Source organism: Stenella coeruleoalba (genome assembly GCF_951394435.1).
Source record: "Stenella coeruleoalba genome assembly, chromosome: 8".
NCBI classification, from domain to species: domain Eukaryota; kingdom Metazoa; phylum Chordata; class Mammalia; order Artiodactyla; family Delphinidae; genus Stenella; species Stenella coeruleoalba.
The window spans coordinates 48,741,868-48,759,979 of NC_137154.1; the positions used below are offsets into that span (position 1 = coordinate 48,741,868).

Below are 18,112 nucleotides of genomic sequence, written 5' to 3' on the forward strand. Positions count from 1 at the left end.
TTATCCTTCACTTTAAAAGGTATATTTCAACATGCTTCACACCACTGGGCTCATAAGTTTTATTGAAGTAAAAGGACCCTGAATATAATAGATACCTCATATTTTAGAGCAGTTTTAGGTTCACAACAGAAATAAGCAGAGGGTACAAACTTCCTATATACCCCCTGCCCCCACACATGCATAGTTGCCTTCACCACCGAAGTCTCCAATCAGAGCAGCACACTTGTTACAGTTGAACTACATAGACACATCATAATCACTCAAAGTCCATGGTTTACATTAGGGTTCTCTTGGTGTTGTATGGATTTGGACAAATATGTAATGACATGTATCCACTATTATAGTATTATACAGGGTATTTTCACTACCCTAATATCCCTGTGTGCTACTTACTCATCTTTCCCTATGCCTAACTCCTGCAACCCCTGATCTTTTAATTGTCTCCATCGTTTGCCTTTTCCGGAACATCATACAGGTTGAGCCATATGGTATGTTGCCTTTTCAGATTGACTTTTCACTTAATATGCATTTTTTTCTTTTTTTTCACACAAACATACTGTATTTTATTTTTACAAGAGACAAATAAACTGACACCAAGCATTGTAAATGGATGACCACAACAAAAGCAACAATGATTGCAATTACCAAACATGAAACACACTCATACTATGTCATAATATTGATACTCAGTCCAGTAATCCTCCACTGTAACAGCTCCTTTACTTTGCAGTGAAAATTGATTTGTATATTTTTTGCCTCTGAGTCCTTGTGGGATTTTTTTTAATTCAAACAGAAAGTCACAAAAATTATAAACATCCTCATCAGTTCACTCAGTCCCATGTAATTAATTTTTTTTCATCTCGATCTTTTGTTAGCACTTTTATGAATTCATCAGTTTTCCATTAGAGTTCTGAAAATGCCTATTCATTCAGTTCAGCAGTGTAGTCAGTTACCAGAAACCTGTACTTGTCAGAGTCTTTTCCATGAATTCCTTGAAGATAAAACCCTTTTATAGGAACATATTTGCAAAAGCATCAGAGTACACCCAGAATTGTCTGTAAATGACAAAAGACTTAAAAATGACCACAAAGATCTGATGAAAGTTCATAATAATGTAATTGACAAGGAAATTTAGTTATTTCTGAGATATACATTTTAAAGTAATAACTAGAATTATGACATAACATTATACCAGAACATATAAGATTTTTAGAAATTTCATGTAATGTCTGAAACATTTATATTAACATATTTGCTTACAAATAAACCAGAGAAAGTTTAATATTAGTGGGGTTTTTTGTTTGTTTTGTACTGCATGTTCTTATTAGTCATCAATTTTATACACATCAGAGTATACATGTCAGTCCCAATCACCCAATTCAGCACAACCACCATACCCACCCCACCGCGGTTTTCCCCCCTTGGTGGTAATACGTTTGTTCTTTACATCTCTGTCTCAAATTCTGCCCTGCAAACCAGTTCATCTGTACCATTTTTCTAGGTTCCACATATATGTGTTAATATGAGATATTTGTTTTACTCTTTCTGACTTACTTCACTCTGTATGACAGTCTCTAGATCCATCCACGTCTCAACAAATGACTCTATTTCATTCCTTTTTATGGCTAAGTAATATTCCATTGTATATATATACCACAACTTCTTTAACCATCCGTCAATGGGCATTTAGGTTGCTTCCATGACCTGGCTATTGTAAATAGTGCTGCAATGAACTTTGGGGTGCATGTGTCTTTTTGAATTATGGTTTTCTCTGGGTATATGCTCACTAGTGGGATTGCTGGATAATATGGTAATTCTATTTTTAGTTTTTTAAGGAACCTCCATACCGTTCTCCATAGTGCTATATCAATTTACATTCCCAACAGTGCAAGAAGGTTCCCTTTTCTCCGCACCCTTTCCAGCATTTGTTGTTTGTAGATTTTCTGATGATGCCCATTCTAACTGGTGTGAGGTGATACCTCACTGTAGTTTTGATTTGCATTTCTCTAATAATTAGTGATGTTGAGCAGCTTTTCATGTGCTTCCTGGCCATCTGTATGTCTTCTTTGGAGAAATGTCTATTTAGCTCTTTTGCCCATTTTCGGACTGGGTTGTTTCTTTAATATTGAGCTGCATGAGCTGTTTATATATTTTGGAGCTTAATCCTTTGTCCGTTGATTCATTTGCAAATATTTTCTCCCATTCTGAGCTTTGTCTTTTGGTCTTGTTTATGGTTTCCTTTGCTGTGCAAAAGCTTTGAAGTTTCATTAGGTCCCATTTGTTTATTTTTGTTTTTATTTCCATTACTCTAGGAGGTGGATCAAAAAAGATCTTGCTGTGATTTATGTCAAAGAGTGTTCTTCCTATGTTTTCCTCTAAGAGTTTTATAGTGTCCAGTCTTACATTTAGGTCTTGAATCCATTTTGAGTTTATTTTTGTGTATGGTGTTAGGGAGTGTTCTGAGTTCATTCTTTTACATGTAGCTGTCCAGTTTTTCCAGCACCACTTATTGAAGAGACTGTCCTTTCTCCATTGTATATCTTTGCCTCCTTTGTCATAGATTAGTTGATCACAGGTGCGTTGGTTTATCTCTGGGCTTTCTATGTTGTTCCATTGATCCATGTTTCTGTTTTTGTGCCAGTACCATATTGTCTTGATTACTGTAGCTTTGTAGTATAGTCTGAAGTCAGGGAGTCTGATTCCTCCAGCTCCGTTTTTTCCCCTCAAGACTGCTTTGGCTATTCGGGGTCTTTTGTGTCTCCATACAAATTTTAAGATGATTTGTTCTAGTTCCGTAAAAAATACCATTGGTAATTTGATAGGGATTGCATTGAATCTGTAGATTGCGTTGGGTAGTATAGTCATTTTCACAATACTGATTCTTCCAATCCAAGAACATGATATATCTCTCCATCTGTTGGTATCATCTTTAATTTCTTTCATCAGTGTCTTACACTTTTCTGCATACAGATATTTTGTCTCCCTAGGTAGGTTTATTCCTAGGTATTTTACTCTTTTTGTTGCAGTGGTAAATGGGAGTGTTTCCATAATTTCTCTTTCAGATTTTTCATCATTAGTGTATAGGAATGCAAGAGATTTCTGTGCATTAATTTTGTATCCTGCAACTTTACCAAATTCATTGATTAGCTCTAGTAGTTTTCTGGTGGCATTTTAAGGATTATCTATATATAGTATCATTTCATCTGCAAACATGACAGTTTTACTTCTTTTCCAATTTGTATTCCTTTTATTTCTTTTTCTTCTCTGTTTGCTGTGGCAAGGACTTCCAAAACTATGTTGAATAATAGTGGTGAGAGTGGACATCCTTGTCTTGTTCCTGATCTTAGAGGAAATGCTTTCAGTTTTTCACCATCGAGAATGATGTTTGCTGTGGGTTTGTCATATATGGCCTTTATTATGTTGAGGTAAGTTTCCTCTATGCCCACTTTCTGGAGAGTTTTTATCATAAATAGGTGTTGAATTTTATTGAAAGCTTTTGCTGCATCTATTGAGATGATCATATGGTTTTTCTCCTTCAGTTTGTTAATATGGTGTATCACATTGACTGATTTGTGTATACTGAAGAATCCTTGCATTCCTGGGATAAACCCCACTTGATCATAATGTATGATCCTTTTAATGTGCTGTTGGATTCTGTTTGCTAGTATCTTGTTGAGGATTTTTGCACCTATGTTCATCAGTGATATTGGCCTGTAGTTTTCTTTCTTTGTGATATCTTTGTCTGGTTTTGGTATCAGAGTGATGGTAGCCTCCTAGAAAGAGTTTGGGAGTGTTCCTTCCTCTGCTATATTTTGGGAGAGTTTGAGAAGGATAGGTGTAGCTCTTCTTTAAATGTTTGATAGAATTTGCCTGTGAAGCCATCTGGTCCTGGGCTTTTGTTTGTTGGAAGATTTTTAATCACAGTTTTAATTTCAGTGCTTGTGATTGGCCTGTTCATATTTTCTATTTCTTCCTGGTTCAGTCTCAGAAGGTTGTGCATTTCTAAGAATTTGTCCATTTCTTCCAGGTTGTCCATTTTATTGGCATAGAGTTGCTTGTAGTAATCTCTCATGATCCTTTGTATCTCTGCAGTGGTAGTTTTTACTTCTCCTTTTTCATTTCTAATTCTATTCATTTGCGTCTCCTCCCTTTTTTTGATAAGTCTGGCTAATGCTTTATCAATTTTGTTTATCTTCTCAAAGAACCAGCTTTTAGTTTTATTGATTTCTGTTATTGTTTCCTTCATTTCTTTTTCATTTATTTCTGATTGGATTTTTATGATTTCTTTCCTTTTGCTAACTTTAGGGTTTTATGTTCTTCTTTCTCTAATTGCTTTAAGTGTATGGTTAGGTTGTTTATTTGAGATGTTTCTTGTTTCTTAAGGTAGGCTTGTATAGCTATAAACTTTCCTCTTAGAACTACTTTTGCTGCATCCCATACGTTTTGGGTTGTGTTTTCATTGTCATTTGTTTCTAGGTATTTTTTGATTTCCTCTTTGATTTCTTTGGTGATTTCTTGGTTATTAAGTAGTGTGTTGTTTAGCCTCCATGTGTTTGTATCTCTTACAGATTTTTTCGTGTAATTTATATCTAGTCTTATAGCGTAGTGGTCGAAAAAGATACTTGAAATGATATCAATTTCCTTAAATTTACCAAGGCTTGATTTGTGACCCAAGATATGATCTATCCTGGAGAATGTTCCATGAGCACTTGAGAAGAATGTGTGTTGTTGTTTTTGGATGGAATGTCCTATAAATATCCATTAAGTCCATCTTGTTTAATGTATCATTTAAAGCTTGTGTTTCCTTATTTATTTTCGTTTTGGATGAACTGTCCATTGGTGAAAGTGGGGTGTTAAAGTCCCCTACTATGATTGTGTTACTGTTGATTTCCTCTTTTATGGCTGTTAATATTTGCCTTATGTATTGAGGTGCTCCTATGTTGGGTGCATAAATATTTACAGTTGTTATGTCTTCTCCTTTGGATTGATCCCTTGATCATTATTTAGTGTCTTTCTTTGTCTCTTGTAATAGTCTTTGTTTTAAAGTCTATTTTGTCTGAGATGACAATTGCTACTCCAGCTTTCTTTTGGTTTCCATTTGCATGGAATATCTTTTTCCATCCTCTCACTTTCAGTCTGTACGTATCCTAGGTCTGAAGTGGGTCTCTTGTAGACAGCATATATCCGGTCTTGTTTTTGTATCCATTCAGCCAGTCTATGTCTTTTGGTTGGAGCATTTAATCCATTTACATTTAAGGTAATTATCAATATGTATGTTCCTATTACCATTTTCTTAGTTGTTTTGGGTTTATTATTGTAGATCTTTTCCTTCTATTGTGTCTCCTGCCTAGAGAACTTCCTTTAGCATTTGTTGTAAAGCTGGTTTGGTGGTGCTGAATTCTCTTAGCTTTTGCTTGTCTGTAAAGCTTTTAATTTCCCCATCAAATCTGAATGAGATCCTTGCTGGGTAGAGTAATCTTAGTTATACATTTTTCTCTTTCATCACTTTAAATATGTCCAGCCCCTCTCTTCTCGCTTGCAGAGTTGCTGCTGAAAGATCAGCTGTTAACCTTATGGGGATTCCCTTGTGTGTTATTTGTCGTTTTTCCCTTGCTGCTTTTAATATGTTTTCTTTGTATTTAATTTTTGATAGTTTGATTAATATGTGTCTTGACGTGTTTCTGCTTGGATTTATCCTGTTGGGACTCTCTGTGCTTCCTGGACTTAACTGTTTCCTTTCCCATATTAGGGAAGTTTTCAACTATAATCTCTTCAAATATTTTCTCAGTCTCTTTTTCTCTTCCTCTTCTGGGACCCCTGTAATTCGAATGTTGGCACATTTAATGTTGTCCCAGAGGTCTTTGAGACTGTCCTCTATTCTTTTTATTCTTTTTTCTTTATTGTGCTCTGCAGTAGTTATTTCCACTATTTTATCTTCCAGGTCACTTATCCGTTCTTCTGCCTCTGTTATTCTGTTCTTGATCCCTTCTAGAGAATTTTTAATTTCATTTTTTGTGTTGTTCAGCATTGTTTGTTTTCTCTTCAGTTCTTCTACGTCTTTGTTAAACGTTTCTTGCATTTTCTCCATTCTATTTCCAAGATTTTGGATCATCTTTACTGTCGTTATTCGTTATTTACTATCATTATTCGGAATTCTTTTTCAGGTAGACTGCCTATTTCCTCTTTCATTTGTTAGGTCTGGTGGGTTTTTGCCTTGCTCCTTCATCTGCTGTGTGTTTCTCTGTCTTCTCATTTTGCTTAACTTACTGTGTTTGGGGTCTCCTTTTCACAGGCTGCAGATTTGTCATTTCCATTGTTTTTGGTGTCTGTCCCCAGTGGCTAAGGTTGGTTCAGTGGGTTGTATAGGCTTCCTGGTGGAGGGGACTAGTGCCTGTGTTCTGGTGGATGAGGCTGGATCTTGTCTTTCTGGTGGGCAGGTCCACGTCTGGTGCTGTGTTTTGGGATGTCTGTGACCTAATTATGATTTTCGGCAGCCTCTGTGCTAATGGATGGGGTTGTGTTCCTGTCTTGCTAGTTGTTTGGCATAGGGTGTGCAGCACTGTAGCTTGCTGGTCCTTGAGTGGACCTGGGTCTTGGCTTTGAGATAGAGATCTCTGGGAGATTTTCACTGTTTGATATTACGTGGGTCCTGGGAGGTCTCTTGTGTACCAGTGTCCTGCATTTGGCTCTCCCACCTCAGTGGCATATCCCTGACACCTGGCTGGAGCACGAAGAACCTGTCCTCTACATGGCTCAGAATAAAAGGGAGGAAAAAAGAAAGAAAGAATAAGATAAAGTAAGATGATATAAAGTTATTAAAATAAAAAATAATTTTTAAGAAAAAAAATTTTTAAGTAATAAAAAAAAAAACCAGACAGACAGAACCCTAGGACAAATGGTAAAAGCAAAGTTATACAGACAAAATCACACACAGAAGCATACACATACATATTCACAAAAAGAGATCAAGCAGAAAAAATATATTTATCGTTGCTCCCAAAGTCCACCTCCTCAATTTGGGATGATTTGTTGTCTATTCAGGTATTCCACAGATGCAGGGTACATCAAATTGATGGTGGAAATTTAATCTGCTGCTCCTGAGGCTGCTAGGGAAAATTTCCCTTTCTCTTTGTTCGCACATCTCCTGGGGTTCAGCTTTGCATTTGGACCCGCCTCTGCATGTACGTCCTCTGAGGGCATCTGTTTTTCACTCAGACAGGACGGGGTTAAAGGAGCAGCTGATTCAGGGGCTCTGGCTCACTCAGGCCAGGGGGAGGGAGGGGCACGGAGTGCGGGGCGAGCCTGTGGTGGCAGAGGCCAGCATGACGTTGCACCAGCCTGAGGCATGCCTTGCATTCTCCTGGGGGAGTTGTCCCTGGATCCTGGGGACCGTGGCAATGGCAAGCTGCACAGGCTCCCAGGAGGGGAGGTGTGGATAGTGACTTGTGCTTGCACACAGGCTTCTTGGTGGCTGCAGCAGCAGCCGTAGTGTCTCATGCCCGTCTCTGGGGTCCGCGCTGATAGACATGGCTCACGCCAGTCTCTGGAGCTCCTTTAAGTAGCACTCTTAATCCCCTCCTTGCACACCAGGTAACAGTGAGGCAAGAAAAAGTCTCTTCTCTCTTCGGCAGCTCCAGACTTTTTACCACACTCCCTCCCTGCTAGCCGTGGTGCACTAGCCCCCTTCAGGCTGTGTTCACGCAGCCACCACCAGTCCTCTCCCTGGGATCCAACCAAAGCCGGAGCCTCAGCTCCCAGCCCCGCCCGCCCCGGCGGGTGAGCAGACAAGCCTTCCGGGCTGGTGAGTGCTGGTTGGCACCGATCCTCTGTGCGGGAATCTCCCTGCTTTGCCCTCCGCACCCCTGTTGCTGCGCTCTCCTCCGTTGCTCCCAAGCTTCCCCCCTCCGCCACCCGCAGTCTCTGCCCACGAAGGGGCTTCCTAGTGTGTGGAAACGTTTCCTCCTTCACAGCTCCCTCCCACTGGTGCAGGTCCCGTCCCTATTCTTTGTCTCTGTTTTTACTTTTTTTTCTTTTGCCCTACCCAGGTACATGAGGAGTTTCTTGCCTTTTGGGAGGTCTGTGGTCTTCTGCCAGCGTTCAGTAGGTGTTCTGTAGGAGTTGTTCCACGTGTAGATGTATTTCTGATGTATTTGTGGGGAGGAAGGTGATCTCCGTGTCTTAGTCTTCCGCCATCTTTAAGCTCTGATTTTTTTTTCCCTACTAAAAGCATACTACATTACTACGTGAATCGTGGTTGATTGAATCTGCAGGTGTGGAACCATGGATCCCATGGCTAACTGTAAAGTTACTGGTAAATTTTCCACTGTTCCCCTAACCCCCTCATTGTTCAAAAGTCAAATGTCCTATTTTTCCCAACATTTTTTTAAGTTGAAGTATAGTTGATTTATAGTGTTGTGATAGTTTTTGGTGTACAGCAAAGTGATTCAGTTACATTATATATATATATACACACACACATACATACACATACACACACACTTTCAGATTCTTTTCCATTATAGGTCATTACAAGATACTGAATATAGTTCCCTGTGCTATACAGCAGGTCTTGTTGTTTATCTATTTTATATTATAACACTGTCAAATTTTCAAGGAACTCACTTTTTGGAAATTTTTTTTATATTAAAGTATGATTTAACAGTGTTGTGTTAGTTTCAGGTGTACAGCAAAGTGATTCAGTTATAAATATACATGTATCTATTCTTTTTCAAATTCTTTTCCCATTTAGGTTATTACAGAATATTGAGCAGAGTTCCCTGTACTATACAGTAGGTCCTTCTTGGTTATTTATTTTAAATATAGTAGTATGTATATGTCCATCCCAAACTACCAATTTATCTCTCCTCCCCACCTTTCCCCTTTGGTAATCATAAGTTTGTTTTCCAAGTCTGTGAGTCTGTTTCTGTTTTATAAATAAGTTCATTTGTATCATTTTTCAGATTCCACATATAAGCAATATCATATAATATTTGTCTTTCTCTGACTCCACTTAGCATTATAATCTCTACATCTATCCATGTTGCAAAATGGCATTATTTCATTCTTTTTTATAGCTGAGTAATATTCCGTTGTGTGTATATACCACATCTTTTTATCCATTCATCTGTCAATGGACATTTAGGTGACTTCCAAGTCTTGGCTATTGTAAACAGTGCTGCAGTGAACATTGTAGAGTTTTCTCCAGATATATGCCCAGGAGTGGGATTCCTGGATCTTATAGTAACTCTACATTTAGTTTTTTTTACAGAAATTCATACTGCTCTCCATCGTGGCTGCACCAATTTATATTCCCACCAACAGGGTAGGAGGGTTCCCTTTTTCCCACACCATCTCTGGCATTTATTACTTGTAGACTTCTTTTTTTTTTTTTTTTGTGGTACACAGGCCTCTCACCATTGTGGCCTCTCCCATCACAGAGCACAGGCTCCGGATGCACAGGCTCAGCGGCCATGGCTCATGGGCCTAGCTGCTCCACGGTATGTGGGATCTTCCCCGACCGGGGCACGAACCCGTGTCCCCTGCATTGGCAGGCAGACTCTCAACCACTGCACCACCAGGGAAGCCCACTTGTAGACTTCTTGATGATGGCCATTCTGACTGGTGTGAAGTGATACCTCATTGTAGTTTTGATTTGGATTTCTCTAATAATAAAGTGATGTTGAGCATCTTTTCATGTGTTTCTTGGTCATCTGCCTGTCTTCTTTAGAGAAATATCTGATTAGGTCTTCTGCCCACTTTTCTGATTTTTTTTTTTTTTTTTTTTTTGGTTTTGAGCTTCATAAGCTATTTGTAAATTTGGGTGATTAATCCTTGTTGGTTGCATCATTTGCAAGTATTTTCTCCCATTCTGTGTGTTGTCTTTTCATTTTCTTTATGGTTTCCTTTGCTGTACAAAAGCTTTTGAGTTTAATTAGGTCTCATTTGTTTATTTCTGTTTTTATTTTCATTACTCTAGGAGATGGGTCAGAAAATATCTTGCTTGCTGCAATTTAGGTCAAAGAGTGTTCTTCCTATGTTTTCCTCTAAGAGTTTTATAGTGTCTGGTCTTACATTTAGGTCTTTAATCCATTTGGAGTTTATTTTTGTGTATGGTGTTAGGGAGTGTTCTAATTTCATTCTTTTACATGTGGCTGTACAGTTTTCCCTGCACTGCTTATTGAAGAGACTGTCTTTTCTCCATTGTATATTCTTGCCTGCTTTGTCATAGATTAGGTGACTATAGGTGTGTGCATTTGTTTCTGGGCTTTCTATCCTGTTCCACTGATCTATATTTCTGGTTTTGTGCCAGTACCATACTGTTTTGATGACTGTAGTTTTTTTAGTATAGTCTGAATTCAGGTAGTCTGATTCCTCCAGCTCTGTGTTTCTCAAGATTGCTTTGGCTATTTGGGGTCTTTTGTGTTTCCATACAAAACGTAAAATTTTTTGTTCTAGTCCTGTGAAAAATGCCATTGATAATTTGATAGGGATTGCACTGAATCTGTAGATTGCCTTGGGTAGTATAGTCATTTCGACAATATTCTCCCATTCCAAGAACACAGTATATATTTCCATCTTTGGAAAGATATGACATCTTTGTGTCATCTTTGATTTCTTTCATCAACATCATATAGTTTTCAGAGTATAGGTCTTTTGCCTCCTTAGGTAGGTTTATTCCTAGGTATTTTATTTTTTTGATGCGACGGTAAACAGGATTGTTTCTTTAATTTCTCTCTGATCTTTCATGGTATAGAAATGCAATAGTTTGTATTCATTTTGTACAATGCAATTTTACTGAATTCATTGATGAGCTCTAGTAGTTTTCTGGTAGCATCTTTAGGATTTTCTATGTATAGTATCACGTCATCTGCAAACAGTGACTGTTTTACTTTTTCTTTTCCAATTTGTATTACTTTTATTTCTTTTTCTTCTGATTGCCATGGCTAGTACTTCCAAAACTATGTTGAATAAAAGTGGTGACAGTGGACATCCTTGTCTTGTTCCTGATCTTAGAGGAAATGCTTTCAGATTTTCACAATTGAGTATGATGTTAGCTGTAGGTTTGTCATAGACAACCTTTATTATGGTGAGGTATGTTCCCTCTATGCCCACTTTCTGGAGAATTTTTTTCATAAATGGGTGTCGAATTTTATCAAAAGCTTTTTCTGCATCTATTGAGATCATGTGGTTTTTATTCTTCAGTTTGTTAATGTCGTGTGTCACAATGATTTTACATATGTTGAAGAATACTTATATCCCTGAGACAAATCTCACTTGATTGTGGTGTATGATCCTTTTAATGTATTGTTGGATTTGATTTGCTAGTATTGATATTTTGTTGAGGATTGTAGTGTTTATATTCAATCAGTGATAATTGGCTTGTAATTTTTTTTTGGGGGGGTCTGGTTTTGGTATCATGATGATGGTGGCCTCATAGAATCAGTTTAGGAGTGTTCGTTCCTCTGCAATTTTTGGAAGAGTTTCAGAAGGGTAGGTGATAACTTTCCTCTAAATGTTTGATAAAATTCAGCTGTAAAGCTATCTGGTCTTGGACTTTTGTTTGTTGGGAGTTTGTAAATCACAGTTTCAATTTCAGTACTTATGATTGGTCTGTTCATATTTTCTATTTCTTCCTGGTTCAGTCTTGGGAGATCGTCCCTTTCAAAGAATTTGTTCTTTTCTTGCAGGTTGTCCAATTTATTGCCATATAGTTGCTTGTAGTAGTCTCTTATGATCCTGTGTATTTCTGCTGTGCCCTTTGTAACTTCTCCTTTTTCATTTTCTAATTTTATTGATTTGAGTCCTCTCCCTTTTTCTTGGTGAATCTGGCTAAAGGTTTATCAATTTTGTTTATCTTTTCAAAGAACCAGCTTTTAATTTAATCTTTTCTCTTCATCTCTGTTTCATTTATTTCTGCTCTGATCTTTATTTCTTTCCTTCTACTCACTTTGGGTTTTCTTTGTTCTTTCTCTACTTGCTTTAGGTGTAAGGTTAGTTTGTTTGAGATTTTTCTTGTTTCCTGAGGTAAGTTTGTATTGCTATAAACTTCCCACTTAGAACTGCTTTTGCTGCATCCCATAGGTTTTGGATTGTTGTGCTTTCATTTTTGTTTCTCTCTAGGTGTTTTTTGATTTCCTCTTTGATTTCTTCAGTGATCCATTCAAGGTCTTTGTTAAACATTTCTTATATATTCTCAATCTCTGCCTCCATGCTTTTTCCAAGATCTTGGATCATCTTTACTATCATTACTCTGAATCCTTTTTTGGGTAGATTTCCTATCTCTACTTCACTTAGTTGTTTTTCTGGGGTTTTATCTTGTTCCTTCGTCTGGAACATATTCTTCTGCCATCTCAGGTTGTCTGTCTGTGCTTGTGGTCTGCAGGATTGTAGTTTTTCTTGCTTCTGCTGTCTGCCCCCTGGTGGATGAGGCTAGTCTAAGAGGCTTGTGCAGGCTTCCTGGTGGGAGGGACTGGTTCCTGCCCACTGGTGGGTGGAGCTGGGTCTTGTCCCTCTGGTGCACAGGGCCATGTCGAGGGGTGTGTTTATCGGGAAGCTATGGGCTCCGAAAGACTGTCTGCTGATGGGTGTGACTGTGTTCCTGTCCTGCTGGTGTTCAGCCTGAGGCATTCCAGCACTGGAGGCTACAGGCTTTTGGGTGGGACCAGGTCTTGGTGAGAAAATGGCAGCCTCCAGTAGGGCTCATGCCAATGAGTAATCCCCAGAATTACCGCCACCAGTCTTTATCCCCACAATGAGCTACAACCAACCCCTCTACCTCCACAGGATACCATCCAATACTAGCAGGTAGGTCTGACCCAGTCTTTTATGAGGTCACTGCTTTTTCCCCTGGGTCCTGATGCACATGAGACCTTGTGTTCACCCTCCAAGAGTGGAGTTTGTTTCCCCCAGTCCTGTAGAATTCCTTCAATCAAACCCCACTGGCTTTCAAAGCCAGATGCTCTGGTGACTGTTCCTCACATTGCAAGACCCCCAGGCTGGGATGCCTGACATGGGGTGCAGAACTTTAACTCCTGTGGGAGAACCTCTGTGATATAATATTTTTCCAGTTTTGGGGTAACCTACCTGGTGGGTATGGGATTTGATTTTATTGCAACTGCACCCTCCTACCATCTCATTGTGGCTTCTTCTTTATCTTTGATTGTAGGATATCTTTTTTGGTAGTTTCCAGCATTTTTTTTTTTTGTCGATGGTTGTTCAGCAGTTAGTTGTGATTTTGACATTTTCATAAGAAGAGTGAGCCCATGTCCTGCTCCTCTGCCATCTTGTCTCCACCCAAAGCCTCAAATAACTTAGATCATTGGCTCATTATGACAGATAAAATTCAGGAACAGTCAGATGGAAGACATGCAGAGAGGAAGGTATAGGAAAAGGGCTTGGAGCTTCCCTACCCTTTCCAGGCTGCCATTCTCCCAAAAGTCAAGTGTACTTGATAGTTGTTAAGAGAGTAGACTTAAGTGTTCTCACCACAAAAACGTATTATAATTGTATGAAGTAATGGATGTGTTAACCTTACTGTGTTAATCATTTAATAATATTGATACATGTGTATCATATCATCACATTGTAGACCTTAAACTTAATGTTGTGCCAATTATAGCTCAAGAAATCTGATGGGGGGAGAAAAGGAACTTTAAAATTAAACCTAACTCCTGTATCCTACATCTCTATATCCTTCCAATTTTGCCTAAGATTTTAACAATTCCTTTAACTTGCGTCTGTATCAGGTAGAGAGCAATAATCTTCTAGAACAGAGGATCTTAACGTGTGGTAAAGCAGATATTTCCCAGAGATGTTTGGAAGATAGTCTAGAGCTTTATGAAAAAAGCAATCACAATCATTTTTTTAAACATTTAGAACAAATAATCAATTTTGCACTTTCAAAATGGCACCTGAGTGGTAGAGAGGAGGAAGACAGAAAAGTAAGACAGGAGCCAACCATGCCAGTGAGGAGGTTGAAATAAGAGTTCAGGGCCTAGCTATAAGGATACAGAAGAGAGAGACCACTGTAGGAATAATTGGGAAATCTCAAGCAGGGTTCTCTATTCAAGATGGAATATCATGAATCGCTAATGGTGATTGTAAAAGTAGCTCTTTTGTATGTATGTCAGAACTTCCTATAGGAAACATTTTCACAGATTTTATTAAACCACTCTCCCCACTTTAAGCATATTAAGTATATGGTAGAAAAAATAGGGGAGAAATTATTTAAAAAAATACGCTGGCCACAAATTTTTCAAACATTAACGTGTTCACCCAGAAATCAAAGAAATGAAACTATTGCATTTGTGTTCTCATCTATATAAAAATACAGTAAGTCCCCTACATACGAACCTTCAAGTTGCAAACTTTCAAAGATGCGAACGTGTGTTCACATGTCCAATCACGTAAGTTAGTTCACATGTCTGGTGTACATTGTCACGTGCATGCATCACCTACAAGTGATTGTGCTTTTGTGTGCTTCACTGTATAGTACTGTATAAAGTAGAGTAGTACAGTATCTTTATTTCAAGCCCAGGATGTCTGGAAGAAAGCGTAAAAGCAGTGGTGATGTAGCTGGTACTGCTGAAGAACCAAAGAGATTCACAACACAGGAAACGGCAACGGAATTTTCTTTATTTGAGGAGGAACTGTTAGTTTTTGAGGCACAGGACCCAAACATAGAATGGTACATGAAGGTTGCAGCAGCCATTCAGAATGCAATCCAGTGCTACCATGTCATCTATGACGAGGAAATAAGAGCCACTACCCAGGCATCACTGGATCTTTTCTTCAATAGGGTAAACAGAATTGAATCCAGCAAGGAACCAGAACCTGTGTCATCAACATTGGACATGAGTGAAATTGCAGCTTGCCCTCCATCTTCTATTGCTGACGATCCTTCAGCTCTACCATCTCCCACCTCTTCTCCCTCCTCCAGTCAGTAACTCTTCTTGCCTCTTCACTTGATGCCAGCCCCTGTATGCCAGCTGTTGTGCTGTACTACTGTACTTTTCAAGGTACTGTACTGTTTTAAAATGTTTTCATTTTTTGTTTTTTATGTATTATTTGTGTAAAAAGTATTATAAACCTATTACAGTACAGTACTATATAGCTGATTGTGTTAGTTCAGTACCTAAGCTAACTTTGTAGGACTTACGAACAAACTGGACTTAACAAACGTGCTCTCGGAATGGAACTTGTTTATATGTACGGGACTTACTATATTTTTTAAATGACTAGGGCAATTTAGCGAATGAACTCACTTGATGCTGGGTTAAACACAAATTTGACAACCACTTTACAACCACTTTTGGAAAACAATTTGACAACAGGATTTATGAGGTCTGCACAATGGTCAATAATTTTCCTTCTGGTATTTTATCCTAAGGATAAGCAGAAAAAAGGACATTGACAAATATGTCTGTGCCACTTAGTGGAAAAAACTGAAGCTAGCCTTCTATTCCAGAAAAAAAATAGGTTAAAATAACCACAGACAAGGACACAACTACTGTAACTTATTATAAATATTTAAGCAAACACAAATTGAAAAAATGTAGCAGACTGGAAAATTAAAATGTTAATAAATTTATATTTAAGCATCACTTTTGTATAGCCTAGACCCTATATTAAGTTTTTTAAATAATATAAGCAAAGATTAACCAAAAAAAAGTGTCCATATTGGTTATACCAGTATCTGATGTTTATTTTTTCCCCCACCCTTCTGTGAACTCTCTCCCAATGTCACTCTTAGAGTCCTTGAATACTTCAGGCCTTGGGGGAGAATAGTCAGAGACCTGGGGCTAGTGAACAGGCCCCAGGAGGAGAGTAAGAATAAGTCTTATAATCTAGTCCTGGGAGGTAGAGTGGAGTAAGGTATGAAGATTACTCCCATGGTAGGTAACTCAGGATACAAAGGGAAGAATGCAGGTGTCTCTGTTGCAACCCTTGGGAAGCAACTGGCTGTTTTCAGTACCTGGATAAAGAGGGGACACAGGAGAAAATATTGAAGAGGTCAGAGCCATGGCCTCCCTTTGACTATGAACTAAATTCATCAAAGCATCCAGACAAGAGATGACTACTGTAAGGAGCTCTGTGGACATTTGCCCAAATGGGTAAGTACATTCCAGAGATGGAGACAAAGTTATTGGAATCAGACTCCATTTGTCTTTGGTCCATCCAGGGCTTATCTTCTTTATAGTTCTAGTCAAAACTAGAGGAAATTTTTTTAAAAAATTTTAAAATTAAAAAATTAAAAAGTAGAGGAAATAAGTTGAGTACAAATTGGGCTGGGTTATGTATCAAGGAAGAGGCGAAACCCCAATGTAGAAAGCTTTGTTGCCTAGTACTCCCCATCAGAACATGAGAGAAAAGATTGAACTATTCCATCCTGATTGGACCTCTTGTCTTCTGCTCCACAGTCAGTCAAACTTCTCTCCCAACTGCATCTTTACACCATCAACAGGTATTTTTAATTATTTTTATCCATGTTTAAAAGGCTATTCATACAGTTGGGAAAGAAGGATATGGAGTTACCAAGGTCATATGAAAATAGCACTGTGTCTGTGTTCTCTGGAAGGGGGAAAAGAACAGAGGAGAGGAGTAGGTAAGGAGGGAATACAGTGCCTGTTCCAGAGGCCAGGCATTCTAATATTTCACCTTCTGTGTGTGCGAACACACACATTTATGAACAGTTCATTTTAATACATGATGCAACTCTAAGGCAGCTGTTACTCCCTTCCTTTCACAGACTGGCAAACAGGCAATGTAATCTCTCTGCCTTTGTTTTCTAAGTCACAGAGCCAGAAACAGTAAAGTTCGTATTTGCACTAAGTTTGTCTTGCTTCTAATCCATGTTTATTTCACCACAGCAAAACATCTGTCTCAGGAGCTTCAGACCCACCATCAGGATGTCTCTTCCAGGACTTGCAGGCATGTCTCCCGTGTTCAGGTAAGGATGCCCTTATGTGGACTGATACAGAAAATGTTTCTCTAGAATGTTCTAGGTCAGGTGACACAGTTTAGGTGTCACACCTAGTTCAAACCACCACTTAAGATGCCAATTATCAACTTGGTGGATTTTTATTCATATGCTCATATTCTTTGTCCCAGCCTAAAACTCAGTTACAATTTCATTGACTAAACTGGGTCTGGCACAAATCAAAGTTAGAAATCTGGTTTTAAGTCCATCGCATGAACATTGATTCTTTTATGATGAGATACTTTGACCTTCCCTGATTTTGAGTAATTAGGCCACCATCCTAAACCATAAAGGGACCTATCACAGTATCTTCAGAGAACAATTCAGATATTCTCCCTTTTATGAGATAAAATTGTGTATTGACCAGTGTTCCCAATAAATCCCTGTCTTATCTCTACAATTCCTGGACTTTTGAGGAATCTTCAAAGATGTCCCACATGACAATGAAACAAAGGAAACTATTCCAATTTGCAGGATGTAAATTTCTGCTCTACTCGCCACCCCATAGTGAACAGTAAGAATTTGGGGAAAGGAAGCTGATGCCCTATGCCAAGAGCGTCACACTTATTTCATTTGTTCTTTATCCTTACCCTTTGCAGTTGATAGTCTCCCCATTTTTAATAAGAAAAAGACTGAGACTTCAAGAGTTTAAGCAATTTACCCAAACATAGGGTAAGATGGTCTGGATGGGAAATCTGGTTTTGTTAGATGGTAAAGCTGATACCCTAAGCTGCTACTGTGGTGCTATCTCCCATCCTTTCCTTTTCTTATCCAAAAGATTCACAGAATCTTTACATTTGATCCCTGAGGAAGTAGTTTCACACATGGTATCACTTATTGGCATATTCAAATACTCAACTCACAGAATTGCTAAAGTCAGAGTTAATATAAAAGAACATCTGTGAACGATTTTAAAGTTCACAGAACTTTAATCTTTTTTTTCAATACCTAGTCAATACCTGACCCAGAAGTAAGTAAACTCAAAAATCCTAACATTGTGTGTTGGAGCCTGAATCACAAATCCATGAGGTTACGTAGGGGCATTTCTTATGCTTATTTGCTATGAAAATGTAACTTCTATTTATATTTTAGACATGAGTAATTTGAAATGTGCATGGAATTTAGTTGGGGGGA

General features: G+C 38.4%; 1 protein-coding gene across 12 annotated transcripts in view; it reads left to right on the top strand.

The window, feature by feature from the left end:
• The window catches only part of TRIM68 (tripartite motif containing 68), a 167,987-nt gene that overhangs the window by 92,309 nt on the left and 57,566 nt on the right, over positions 1-18,112 (top strand). For 10 of the 12 annotated variants that reach the window (XM_079930813.1, XM_079930818.1, XM_079930820.1 and 7 more), the window contains 2 exons: positions 14,798-15,017; positions 16,869-16,948. The gene's annotated coding sequence lies outside the window, so the exon portion shown is untranslated. The other 2 variants (XM_079930809.1, XM_079930808.1) reach the window with 2 other exon arrangements.